The 11,649-nt window shown below is 36.5% G+C and overlaps 1 pseudogene; it reads right to left on the bottom strand.

Moving 5' to 3' along the window:
- Positions 1 to 11,321: 11,321 nt before the first annotated feature.
- On the bottom strand, positions 11,322 to 11,421 carry LOC127109108 (uncharacterized; annotated as a pseudogene).
- Between the last annotated feature and the right edge of the window lie 228 nt (positions 11,422 to 11,649).

Below are 11,649 nucleotides of genomic sequence, written 5' to 3'. Positions count from 1 at the left end.
ATTAAACGTGCCTAGATTTTCTTTGTCACTGACTTATATTTAAGACTAAACATATTAGAAGATTTTTTTCTGATAAATAAGGTCGGAGGGAGTATGTATTTTCCTAGTGTACATAACAAATTATCACATCCTTCGTATAGGTACTTCTTTCTTGAGCTAGCAATAATTGTTCATCTTAAATCTTTTCTGAATTAAATATAGGGTTGCTCGGTCATGGTGTATCAATTGTGACCATATAAACAAACAAAAGGAACTGAAATTTTAGAATATGCATATGATGGAATTAGTTTTCAGACACCTATAAGCTAAATCATGATTGTGTTAAATTTTTAGAAGTCCTATGTATGTTAGTCGCGGTTTATATGTGGAAAAATAAATAGAAACCCTAATTTGCCAGGGTTTAACCATGAGAAATATTTTACAAGGCGGTGCATGCCTTCAAAGACAACCATCAGCACAACAATTGCGTGTGAACATTTTTCTATCATATACTTCTTTTTGTTAAGTAATTTATATGATATATTTGAACAAGGAGAAATAAAAAATATTATAGAAATTAAGCTACTAGGTATGTTTCTCAACTGATTTCAGATTTAACCAAAAATAAAACAATCGTTATTAGCACGACGCACTAACCAACTGAGCTAATGGGCCATGCGTGTATAGTTGTCTAAAATACTAATTTAATAGTTTCTTTTAAAGAAAGAAGTAAAAAATATTTATACAAGCGTATTGATGTGTTACTCTTATCGTCTTCTTCTACAATATCTAACTTTTCATAATTTCAATCTTATGTTAGAATTGACTGTGGCCTAGAAGGATGCAAAGAAAGCTAAGGTGATAGAGGAAACAATGAGAAAATCTCACAATAGTTTGAAAATACACTATAATAGGAAAGCAAGTACTTGAATTTCAACAACAACAATGTATTTGTTAGGTTCAGTCATATGAGTGAGGTTAGTCAGGCGCTGAAAATATGAAAATACTAGGGTGTGGTTGTTATGTGGAGATTAATTTATAAGGTATTAGAACTGATTAGGCTATTTGGTAGCTAAAAATCGATTTATAAGGCATTAAAAATTGCTTTAGGGATGTAAAAGTCATAAACTTTCGAAGCGTTATAGAAATCAATTTTTAATTTGTAAGACATTTAGTTTTAGGTGAGCATGAGATAATAGTAAGACTTAAAAATAAGTGGGTGATAAATAATGAAGTGTAATTAGACTTTAATTAGGTTAGTTAATGGATGTATATAATAATTAAGTCATTTAAGATAAAGCTTGATTAATCTCGATATTAGTGTTATGTTTGAAAATATTGTTTCGTGTAATCATATTTTGTTAACGATAAAATTAAACTATTATGACATGTGAATCACGGTATGCGTCAAGTTTCAATATCAGATGAGTGTTATTTGACAATGATGTTATTAAATAAGGTCTTTCTAAGTTCCATATAGATGACAAGCCAAAAGAAACATGTCGTAGTAGAATTGGAGAAAACACCCTAATGGACTTATGGGAATTTAGTAGGAAGGTCTTACATGAAATAAGGGGCATCACTAAGGAGTTTAGAGGCGTACTCTTCAACTTCCCAACTGTTATCCATAATTAACTAGTTGTCACTGTCATTATGTCGCACCTCGAAAAATGGGGATACGACTTCAAAGCGAAGCGCGATCGCACGCTCGCAATGATGGACTGAACAGAGTCGCCACCGAACTTTATTTATTCCTAAAAAGGAAAGGGGAAATATCGATAAAACCCAAGACAAAAGAAAGCATAAGATATGGTGGTCGCAACCAAATCAGGGTTCGGGAGTCGATTACGCAAGGGGAAGGTATTAGCACCCCTCACGTCCGTTGTACTCAACGGGAACCATTAGGTCAGTTGTGTGTGTTAATGTTAGTTTGAAATGTTAGGCTTTTCAGTTTATTAGGTGGGAAAAGAAAGAATATAAGAGAGAAGAATATTTTTGGATTTTTGGACGAAGGACTAAACCTAAGTTTTTTTATTAGTGGGCCTGACAAGATTTACGAATCCTGCTCCTACGTATCTCAAAAGAGAAATCAAGGCTTACGTAGTTCTGGGTAGAAAAATGTTTGGTTGTTGGTCGATTTTAGCGAAAGCTATATTGTATTAGTCAACGAAAACATTGTTTTACCCAAAACAGATGAGGAGTGGACGCGCACCACACATCGAACGGATTTATAGATCTACATTCGGAAAAGCGTCATTTATCTCTACTCAACAATCGTGGCCGACACATTGTTTTGTATCACTTAAGACAATATACCTTTCATTTATGAAAAGGTTTTTGATTAGTCGCACGGCGGCGAGAAAAGAGTTTGATCGGTTTGATGTATTTTGAGTGATGGCGAGAACTTGGATGAGCGAGATATACATCTCGAATCCTAGCCTCAGGAGTGCACGGTATACACCATGTTCCATTTCCATCTTTATTGAAAGAGGTTAAGATCGGAATTAAGTATTTTGGGTTTTGATCGAGAAAGGGTTTGAAGAAACCGCATTGACAATTTTAGACGATGGCGAGAGCCAAGATGGGCGAGGCATACGTCTCGAATCTTAACCTCAGGAGTGCATGGTATACACCATGTTCCATTTCCACCTTTATTGATAAAGTGTTTAGATAAGAATTAGGTATTTTGAGTTTTTGTTGTGAAAAATGACTTGACACTAGATCAAGTATTGATGGGCGTTTAAGAGAAATTTGAATGAGTATTTGAGAGAAAACAAAGTGGATAAATTTGGATGGTGGCGAGAACTAGGATTGGCGAGATATACATCTCGAATCCTAGTCTCAGGAGTGCATGGTATACACCACGTTCCACTTCCATCTTATTGAAAAGGTCTTAACTATAAATTAATATTTTTGAGTTTTTTTTTTATTAAGAAAACTGGCTTGACGTTGAATCAAGCGTTTGATGAAAGTTTGAAAGAAATGGAATAGAATAGGGGGGAGAAATGAATTGATTTGTTTATTGAGAAAATACTCGACGTTGGATCGAGTCATATTTTTGTATTTTTTGGAAATGGTTGATTTTATTCTTGTGTTAGTATCTAACTAAACAGTCAAGCAAATAAAGAAATAAAATAGTACAAAATTATTACACATCAGGGGAGTGGGGTACATTTTGTCAAATGGGGATTCAAAAATCATGAAATAATTAAATCGGGCCCAAACAACCAATAATGCAATGTATGAGTGTAAGTGCAAGGGAACCGGCTCATTGTAAGAAAGCCCAAGAGTAAGCTATGTGAGGTTGATGGCGATGCTTAAAAGCAATTGACTTACAAGGGTGTGGAAATGGGCTCGATATTGAATCGAGAAAAATGATTTTAAAAGTTTAAAGCGGCTTTGAATGAATGATGAAATTAAAAGAAAACAAATCTATGTTATGATAATGAAACTATGAATATAATAAAACATAAACATAAAAAAATGTTAAAAGAAATAAAATACTACACATGGGTATCGAACCCACTCCACTAAAGACCATAGAAACCACCCCTCTCCACCAGGCCACTTATGACTAGTTATTATTTTAATGCTAATTTGGATAAATAAACCAAGATAGATTAAAAATTAGAATTAAAATAAAAAACTAATAAAAAAAAGAAATCTGTTGGACTACCATAATTAAACCCAGCTGCCTGGCTGTTGGGTTCTAGAGGCTAGTGAGTTGGGAATAGTAAAAAAATGGAATCATTGTTAACCACCAACGTTAATGTCCACTGGGAACACTAAAGGGTCACTTAAATGGAGTTAAATGGTCTGTCTTATAATGTTTAATTAAAGAGCAAATGATAATAATAAAAAAAAGAAATGAAAATGGAGGACGCAAACGAATTTCGAAACTCATCGTCCTCCTCCCAAATCTCAATCTCAGAATCTCTCTACCTCAAAACTCTCTCAAACGAAATCTCTCTCTGCTCTCAAAATCGCTCATCAACGCTCACCCATCGCTCAACCTCGCTCACTCAGACGCTCAACAACGTTAGCCAAAGAGAGCGCAAATCTGTGGCTTCAAAGAGAGAAATCAAGTGGAAATCTCACCTTCGGCGACAGCGACGGATCAGGTGAGCTTAAATCTTCTTCCTTCTCCTCTTTCAATACCGATTTTCTTTTGATTTGGGGATTAGGGTTCTTTTTGTGGGGTTTAGTCTGCCTCCGATAAACAAAATCTCGGTAAGCAAAATCTCTGTCACAGACAACATGTCAACCTATGGAATTGATTCAATTGGTGTGGTGAAAGCAACTCAAAAACTCTCAGATTTCCTCGGAGTTCCAGTTGCGGCTATAAACGTTTTCAGTGCATCTTGCATTCAAGAATTGGCCAACTTCTCAGAGAATCTTCTGTTGAAGTCTCAACCTCACCATATGAACAGTCCATCCTATGCTCCATAAGATGAAACCGAATCTACTGAATTTGTCGTGGATGTGTCCAAGTCTCATCAATGGAGTATATATGCACTTCAACCCTTAGCACTTGTTTTCATTTCTATCCTTTAGGTTTTTCCGCAAACTGTATAATCCGTCCCGTTCCATCAATTTTCATCAACCCATAATCTGATGCTCGACTGTCGTCCATGGGAAGACATGAAACTGTGATATCAACATTTGTGTCAATGTGTTTCTGTACAAAATTCATATAGTTCATTCGGTAAAGATGATCCCCGGAAAGTATCAATATATGCTCAACATTCTTGGTCTTGGCGTCCTCAAAAACCCATAGAAATTGCCTCACAGCATCAGCGGTCCCCTGGAACCATTTCTTGCCAGCTTCTCCAGATGTTTGAGTTGCAGCCAATCAGTAAGGTACAACGTTGTGGCTCCTTCTCTAAGCTTCTTGAAATGGTAAGTTCAACTAAGTTTCTTAGTTTTCAAAACTGGTAAATCTGCAGGCTGTGTTGCAGTAACTCAATCTCTAATCATTGCATCTCAACACCCTCAGAAACATAGTAATCACCTACATGATTTATTATGCAGGAATTCCTGAAGAGTCTGATCATCACCAGCCAATGGAACAAGAATAGAAGGAAATTCGGCCCAAAAGTTCAGTTTGCCATTTGTCTTGTGACAGACTACATAGAAATGCATAAGAAATGGCAGGTGTTCACGGAAGCATTTACGGATATACAACTGGTTAATGCAAGATTCTTCAGAACCGCCGGAGTTTAACGAAATGGTGAGCTTCTTGATCTTGACTCAAGCCTTTCGTGTGTGTTACAGATTGGTGAACTTATGTAGAACTGTTGCAATTGGTTTTATGCAGGATTTTGGGTATGACATATTCTTGGGAGCTACATCCTTAGAACCTGTACCGTGCAACCGGTCCCTTGATGCATGCTTGTATTGTTCTTGCAACATCTGCTTCTCTCCACGAATGTTGCCTTTGAAGTTCTTCCATCCGGTTAGGCATTACGTGTTGTTTGTAAAAGTTGCATTTCACTTATCCAGGACTGCTGTCTAAAGAAAGACTGAAACATGCCTGATGGTCGACTGAATTAGTTCTCGCGCCATCACAGGTAAGGAATATCAACAGCCTTATGGTAGCACTCATAGGCAGCTGTAGAATTTCCATTCAAATCATGTTCATCTGCACGTTCAAAGTGATCCTTTTCTAACCGTAACACACTTGTTATCTTGTTCAACTTAGCAGAGGTCGGCGCTTGCGAGAAAGCTTGACCTTGTCAATAAACCTGCTGCCGTGATATTGGTGGATGGTACATAAGCAACTACATTTTTATTAATCCATGCAGCAACTGTTGAAGGAGATTCTCCGATTCTCAGTACCTCTCCGTTGGTGACAACAACAATAGCGTCGATGCCGTTTTTTTAAAAAAGGCTTGTAGTAAGGTGCAATGGAAGAGATCGTGCAAGCTTGCCCATATCAACCTTTAGAAGCACTTCTTTTTCAGTAAGGTAGTGAACAAATAAATTTCCACTTCCAGAATCCTTTATTAATTTATAAAGGTCCCGAGAGTTGAGTTGGCGGTATGCAGAACTAGTTCAGGTTGTTTTTTTGGTGGGTTTGGCAGGGACACAACACAATACAAGACAAGGCAGTAAGTGTTGTTAGATAGCGATATGAATGAAAGTGTTGATGTGTAGTTTTGATAGTGACCAATGTGATTTGGTTTAATTTTTGCAGGTTATTCAAACGGCAGCAGCAGAGACACAACAACGATATCAAATTTCACTTTCCCTACAACAGGAAAATCTCCTCCAAGTATAAAATAATGCCAAGCATGTCCAACAACACCCAGCATTTTGTATGACTTCACTTTGTTTGCATTGCATTGTACTAATCTCTTGGCAAGAAAAGCCGGCTCTAAATTCTTTGATTGATCAGTTAATTACCGTTTAGAATACCATCGTTATCATGAACCAGTTTGGATTTTCATATATTTTGATGAAGCGTGTATGATATGAGAGTAGCTCTTCTCCTCCAATACCATCCACACCAAAATATGTTTAATGAATCACACCAAAACTTGTTTGATGAATCATAGTAAAACTTGCCTGAGCTGTTCCGGATGATGTGAATATGTCCATAGCATTTTGTATAACTGGCTGGACTGTTGAAGATGTTCCTTGCGGTAACAGAATTGCTTTTGCTGCTTTTGCATAGTTCTTTAATGCCGTCAATTATTATTCATCTTTGTTTCTGTTCCTGTTAGGTGTGGTGGCGCATTGCAATCCTGTTGTTGCATTTGGAAAGGTTGCCGGTGGTTCGGATCCTGTACTCTGGATTCATGCAGTGGCTAGGCGCCTGAATATCTTGCCATGAAAGTGACTGAAACGCTGCAGCCATGTTGACAGACCATAGGTTTGTGCAGTTACCGCAACTAACGGTTACTATGTCAAACAAGCTGCTGTCATGGAACACTCACTTGTAAATAAAATTGATGAAGTCTCTTCTCCTAACACATATTATGAACAATATATTTCTCATTTGTTCATTGTTCATTAGGATTGTACTTGTAAGATTTATGTAATATGATGTACTTGTGAGAAAATGTTGTAATTTGGAGCATGACTTTCTAGCTTGTGGAAATGGATATGGATTTTAGCAATGAATTTGGAAATGGAAATGGATATGCAATGGTAATTGAATGTAATTGGACATGAAAATGTATGTATGAAAATGAGTTTGGAACTGTTTGAAAGCTAAATGTTATGAAATGTGTGTATGTGCTATTTTGATTTGAGATGAACTATGAATGGAAAATGGATCATGTTTGGTTATAAAATGGATTTTTAGAAATAATCCAAGACTAATTTAAATATCAATTTAAATAATAAAAAATTAGTAAAAACCAAATTAAAATCAAATTAATCCATAATTTGTTAAAATTACTTTGATATCAATTCTAACATTTATTTGAAAATTAAAATCAATTAGAGTTTGAATCATTAGTAAAATAAACAATTAAGATTAAATTGAAATTTGGAATTAAACTTAATTCGAAATTAAAATCAAATTGAAAATTAAATTAAAAAAAAGTCAAATAATTAAAATCCATTTTATAATCAAAAACACCATGGTCAAAAAGGCCTAGACAATGACCAATGTGTAACAAAAATATGGATTTGGGAATGGTCGGTTGCCTTTGGTCATGAATGTATGCAAATGAACTTTAGGCCAAGTGCCAAAAAAAATAAAAAAAATTCAGGACCAAAATCGGGGTATGACAGTTGCCCCTATTTAAGCGTCTTCAACTAGAGAAATATGAAGCAGGACACTCTTCATATGATCATAGTGGGAGATGGTTAAATACTAAGAAGACCCGGATTTTGATCCTGAATCCCTATGACATAATGTGATATGATATGCATGGATGTATGATTCTTTTTTTGTGATTTTTATCTGCTAAGGATATGGCGAACCCTTAGCAGGAGATGCTACTAGACAGACCAATCCGTGGGGAATGCTGGTGGTCCACAGGGAGACAGACAAATGGTAAAAAACAAACTCACCGGGGAAGACAAATCCTGCTGGAGAGTCAAACACACCCTGGGGAGTAATCGAAGTGGAATTTGATAAGCAGTACTCAGAATACAAGGGATTTCGGTAGTAAGTTCACATATGACTTACTAAATCCGAATAAAGGAAAAAAAAGTTACAACAGGTTCATATATGACCTGATAATATTGGCATAAAGCACAACAACAGGTTCATATATGACCCGACAATGCTGGGGAATATCAAGAAGTTCTGACAGCGAGTTCAGGTATGACCTAACAAACTCAGAAAAATTCAAGAAGAGTGTATCAACAGGTTCATATATGACCTGGTAATACTGGAATGAAAGCTCATCAGCAGGTTCATATATGACCTGAATAGTATTGAACAAAAGGAAAAAACTTCAGAACAGGTTCATGTATGACCTGACACCGGAATAAAGCTCATCAACAGGTTCATATATGACCTGAATAGTATTGAACAAGAGGAAAAAACTTCAGAACAGGTTCATGTATGACCTGATACCGGAATAAAGCTCAACAACAGGTTCATATATGACCTGAATAGTATTGAACAAAAGGGAAAAAACTTCAGAACAGGTTCATGTATGACCTGACACCGGAATAAAGCTCAACAACAGGTTCATATATGACCTGAATAGTATTGAACAAAAGGAAAAAACTTCAGAACAGGTTCATGTATGACCTGACACCGGAATAAAGCTCAACGACAGGTTCATATATGACCTGAATAGTATTGAACAAACAGAGAAAGAATCTTCAGAACAGGTTCATGTATAACCTGACACCGGAATAAAGCTCAACAACAGGTTCATACATGACCTGAATGGTATTGAACAAACAAAGAAAGAATCTTCAGAACAGGTTCATGTATGACCTGACACCGGAATAAAGCTCAACAACTGATAACATGAAATTATATCACATTTTAAGACTTAATTCAATTAGATTATATTATCATTTACTTTAGTTTATCTCATTTTATCAGATATTATGCAGTATTTCCTTGCTATTTATGTCAGGTATCCATTTTGAAGCAAAAGTGAAAAAGGGAAGAAAAGGAGGTGTAAAAAGGAATAAAAAGGAAACAAATAACAAAGACCAAGCCCAGCCCAAAGAAAGTGCACGTTATGACTGTGACGGGCGTCACAAGGGTTGTGACGAGCGTCACACTAAAAGCACTCCTGTGACGAGCGTCACACAAGGTGTGACGAACGTCACACCAGTCCTCTATATTTTTGGCGCAAGGAACTCAACTGACCACGTTGAAGCCTACTTCCACGCACGCTTAACCCTCGGAACGAGACCACGCACACGGAAACCCTTGAAAAGTAGTTACACCAGCAGCTGTATAAATAGCAGCCAATTGGGAAGTTTTAAAGGACCGGTTTTTCCACGCTCACATTGCCGAAGCTCTGCCAAATTTTCTTTTCACGCCTTTTGCTTATTTTTTCCTTTCCAGCACTTAGCATTGTTTATTTTATTTATTTCTTTTGCAAGCTTTACATTCGTTTTCCCTTGCAAATTTACCTTTCCAATTTTAACTTTTAGATATTTTTTCGCATAATAGTTTCTACACCGGAAACTATTGTGCAACTTTATACTGGATTTAACCTTACGTTATATTCCAGTTTTATTTCCTTGATTTAATTTACTATTTAATTGAAGAATCCAAGAACAAATCCTACCGGCTTGTGGTGGAGTGTTCAAGACCATTGTATTACGCATTCAGGTTCTTTAATCGTTATTTAATATTTTGTTTTATTCTTTATCTATATTATCTGCCTGGAATGAGTCTGTTTATGCATGATATAAGTTCTTATTTATTTAGCATGTCTGGCTAATTTGCCTAGGTATCGGTATGTAAAGTAAGCAGAATAAGGGATCAAGACTGAGTCGGTCTATCTAAACTTAAAATCAAAATCAATCTTTTTACGGTTTCAACTTACAGGTTTAATAACAAGATTTTTTACAAAAGTAAAAGACATAAAGAAGTTAAAATCAATAGAGCGAGAGTTTGAGATTTTAACTGGACAGTGTAAGTTAGGCATTAATTCTAGATCAGGGCGAGAGCAAGTTTTAGAGTTAATTAAATTCTGACCTTTTCCAAAAAGTATTTTTAAAGATTGAATGTGAGGACGAGAGTTAAGCATTTGGATTTAATTATATAACCTAAGTCAACAGAGCGAGAGTTTGAGATAAGGGTGTTTAAAACGGTCAGTATTTTCTTAAAAAGAGTTTCTGCAACTTTATTGTTTTCAAAATATGGTTTTTGACTTAATTATAAGTGACAGCAACATTAATATAAAATCATGGTTTATTCAACAGAGCGAGAGTTTGAGATAGAACCTTTAACCAATAAAGTTAACCGAAACGATTCATTTTAAAACCAAGAAACCGACAAAGACTTGATTCCCTAGTTTTGACGAACTACATACCGATATCCGTCTTATTAATATTTAATCTAGATATTAGTTTAGCTCTTAGTTTTTCCCAAACAATCAAACATTTTCACCTTAGATTTACATAGTAACCTTAGATAACGGTATATCGATTCATAAGTCCCTGTGGGATCGATATCTTTTAAAACTACGCGATAGAACTGTGCACTTGCAGTTTGTATCCCATTCTCGACTCGCCCAGTCGAGCGATCAAGTTTTTGGCGCCGTTGCCGGGGACTTTTATTCAATCGATATCGTAACTCTTCCGTTACGCTGTAGAGACTAAGGTTTCTTTTTCTTCTATTTTCTGTCTTTCGTTGATTTGTATGCCACGCACTCGCTCTCAAGGCGAACCGCTCTATTTACGAATCAACGATATCGAACTATATCTCCGAGTCTTACGACGAATTCGGGAATATCGTGCTGAAAACAATCTCCCTCCTATAGACCTTCCTGATCTCAAAGATTTTCCTTCTTTAACCGAGATGGCAGAACCAGCTCGTGCTCTTAGAGATTACGCCGCTCCATCGCAAGATGAACCGCATTCAAGTATTGCTCCGCCCGCAATCGAAGCAAACAACTTTGAACTTAAACCTTCGTTGTTGCAGGCTGTGCAACAGAACCAATTCTCTGGAAATCTTACCGAAGATCCAAACCTTCATTTATCCGTATTTGTCCAATACGCTGATACTGTTAAAGCTAATGGTGTCACTTCAGAGGCAATTCGACTTCGTCTTTTTCCTTTCTCATTAAGAGATAGCGCTAGAAGATGGCTTCAATCTCTTCCTTCCAACTCAGTCACCACATGGAACGAGTTGAAGAAAGTTTTTCTTGCCCGATATTTTCCGCCAAGCAAAACAGCTATGTTAAGAGCCCAGATAAACGGATTTAAACAGAAAGACAACGAGTCTCTTTTCGAAGCATGGGAAAGATACAAAGACATGATGAGACTTTGCCCACACCATGGTTTGGAAGACTGGTTAGTAATTCACACATTTTATAATGGTCTCTTATACAACACAAGGTTAACAATAGACGCCGCTGCAGGTGGTGCACTAATGAATAAACCTTATGCTGATGCTTACCAGCTTATCGAGAGCATGGCCCAAAACCACTATCAGTGGGGAACCGAACGAACGAATGTGGAAAAACCTCAACCGAAAACTGGCATGTACGAGATAAGTAACCTTGATCACGT

The sequence above is a fragment of the Lathyrus oleraceus genome, chromosome 7 (assembly GCF_024323335.1).
Source record: "Lathyrus oleraceus cultivar Zhongwan6 chromosome 7, CAAS_Psat_ZW6_1.0, whole genome shotgun sequence".
Lineage (NCBI taxonomy): Eukaryota > Viridiplantae > Streptophyta > Magnoliopsida > Fabales > Fabaceae > Lathyrus > Lathyrus oleraceus.
The sequence above is the reverse complement of the archived record's forward strand: the minus strand, read 5'-3'. Positions and strand labels throughout refer to the sequence as shown.